Below are 2,917 nucleotides of genomic sequence, written 5' to 3' on the forward strand. Positions count from 1 at the left end.
CTCACTCTGGTCACCCTTCCCCCAGCTCCCATCTGATCTCCAGAGAAGCTCTGGTCTGTGTGACTCACGCTGACTGGGCAGGGAGCTTGGTTCTCTGCCAAGCCCCTCGCTCTCTCCTTGCCTCAGCCACATGTCAGAGCTGCTTCTTTGAATGCTGATGGCTGCTGGAAAGACAAGCTGGCCTTTCCAGGGAAGCCATGAGAAGGTCACAGCATCCAGCCTGCCTGGCGCTACCGGATTTCCCTTCTCCCTCACTTCGCAGGCCAGTGAGATCGAGTGCTTCTGAAGACCCAGAAATAACCCAGAAAGTCTTGAAGATGGGTGGCTCCCACACAGCCTCAGCTCTCTGAGCCTCAGTTTCCCCATCTGTCTGGTAAGGTATGAACAGATGGCTCCCAAAGTCCCCCCTGGCTCTGACACTATTTACTATCCATTCATTGAATACCTGCAGTCAAGCCACACACAAGGGAACTAATGGATGGTTTCTGAGCCTTGGGAGGTCTCCATGTTGCTGGATCAGTCGGTGAGGTCTGAAAGCTGAGGGAGACCATGCAGAAACATGAGAGACAGACTTACGGAAAATCTCACACATGGGTACAGCAAACTCAGAACCCCCGTCCTAGCTTAACGAGGAAGTTAGGCATGAGGTGAAGACGGTAGAGTGCCCAATGCTGTGTCCTTCTGTGGCCTGAGGCCACAGCACTGCAGGCTGACGTCAAGATCTAACTAACCTCGGAGGCCTCTGGATGAGGAGCTAATAAAATCAGACTGACTGGACAGGAGAGGGGCCAGACTAACAACCAGTAAGCGAGGACAGGTACCCACTAGCTCACCCTGAGTGCTCAGATTGCTTGGCCAGGCCATGCTAGGCCTGTTATGACTGCTTCCTTTTAAGAGTAAAACCTCCTAGCTGGCTACCCTACAGAAACAGCCTTACAAACTCCCTCGGACCAGACAGGTTTCTCTCTTCTCAGAGCCTCTCACCCTCACCATCAAAGGAATGAGACCCATCTCCTTCACACAGCGGGCCCTTCCCTGGCAGGCCCTTTCTGCCCCTTCTCCATATTCCATACCTTCTCCAAGCTCTAGGGTCTTCAAATGTCCTGCCCCTGGGACTCCCTGGACATTACACATGTGTTCCTTCAGCCTGGGAACCCCTGGCCTCTGTTCTCCTTTGCTGGGATATGTCTGTCCAGTCTTCAGTTTCCGGTTCAGGCATCACAAAGTAGCCTTCTTGTATCTGCTTAAGATGGCCTGGTCATTATAGAAAACAGGGCCATGGTTCCTCAAAAGCAAACAGCGTAAGATCTGCTATCTGGCTACCAGGCACAAGCCCAGAGGAACTGAACCTCGAAGAGACATTTGCCCAACTCTATTCACAGCAGCGCCACTCACAAGAGCTCCAAGTGAAGCCAACAGGTACCTGTCAGTGGATGGATGACAAGGCATACACAATGGAGTATTATCTAGCTGTGGAAAGGAAAAGTAGACCGGTGCTTTCTACAGCACAGTTAAATATAACACAAAGTTTTGTTTTGTTTTGTTCTGTTTTTTTATATATTATGATGTGGACCTCAGACTCGAAAAGTTGTAGTCATCATTCATTGTCTCATACGACTCCCACCTTTTGTCGTCATCAATGATCAATCTAATATAAAGTCGAAAAGCATTTGGGCTAAGTGAGGAGGCTTAGCATTTGGGCTAAGTTAAATGTGTGAGGAGAAAGGCAAATGTTACTCCAGGTGCCCGGATACCTGGAGTAATCATACACAGAGACAGTCTTCCAGGGATGGGGATGAGGGGAATGGGGAGTTAGAGTTATACGTGGTGGTTTGGGTCCTGAAGGATGAAGAGGGCAGTGAGGTATTTGATGCCATTGGACTATGAGATTAAAGATGGCTGGGATGGTAAGGTTAACTATATAAATGTTACCACAATTTAAAAGTACTTCTAAAAATTTAACAGTCCACGCTAGTCACTCCTACTGCCAGTGGCCCCTGGTGTGGTGAGTCTCTGCCTGTGGGTGTTAGCATCAGAGAAGTGAGATCCTTCTAGTATGGGTCTGAAATGTCCCCAGAGGCCTTGTCGCTGGGTCATGGTACTATCAGAAGGTGTCAGAACCTTTGGGGAAGAAGGACTCAAATGGGAGGAAGTTAGGTCATTTGGAGTGTGCCCGTTGGGGAGATAATGGAGAATTCTGTATTCTTCCTCCCTTTCCTTCCTCCCCTGTTACATGGTCCCATCTTGATGTATGGCATCAACGCAGGTCCACAGGGGGCCTAGCTCTAAACTCATGCACTAAAGTAGACCTTTCTTTATTGTAAGTTGATCATCGGGTAACTTGTAATGAAAGCCTGTGGACATGAGAGAGCAACACAAAACCTGCCTCTCTACCTGCAGGTCTGGGTAGAGGGGAGCAGCATGTGAGCATCTTCCAGAGCCCTTCTTCCTTGCTGATAACAAGCATGGGAAGGAGGGGATATGCCTGGGTAGAAATACGTAGCCCAGCCCCTCATCCTTACACCCACCTTGGCAGGACAGATAGAAAGCTCAGGTCATGTTTCCATGTTCCTTTTCTGTAATGGCTTGCTGTGTGTTCCCAGACCCAACACCCAGCAGCTCCCACTTGTCAGAGTGACACCATGGCTCAGCCACATGGGTATTAGTCATCCAGGCTCCGAGGGCCTTGGATTCCTGAGTGTAAGCTCTCCAATCAAGGAAAAGTAACTGAATACCCTTTCCCGAGAAGACAAACACCCTCCAAGAAAATTCACACAAAGGCTTGCTATTTGTGGCCCATTCCCAGAGGACCACAGCCATGTGTTCATTTGTATAAAATGCACAGCAGGAGTCTAACATGGTAAAAGTGAAACCTGCCTCTGCCTTCCAGCAGTTTCTAGTCCAGAGTGGGGAGGAT

General features: G+C 49.4%; 1 pseudogene; it reads right to left on the reverse strand.

Moving 5' to 3' along the window:
• Positions 1-1,567: 1,567 nt before the first annotated feature.
• LOC116911803 lies at positions 1,568-1,647 on the reverse strand (annotated as a pseudogene).
• Between the last annotated feature and the right edge of the window lie 1,270 nt (positions 1,648-2,917).

The sequence above is a fragment of the Rattus rattus genome, chromosome 10 (assembly GCF_011064425.1).
Source record: "Rattus rattus isolate New Zealand chromosome 10, Rrattus_CSIRO_v1, whole genome shotgun sequence".
Lineage (NCBI taxonomy): Eukaryota > Metazoa > Chordata > Mammalia > Rodentia > Muridae > Rattus > Rattus rattus.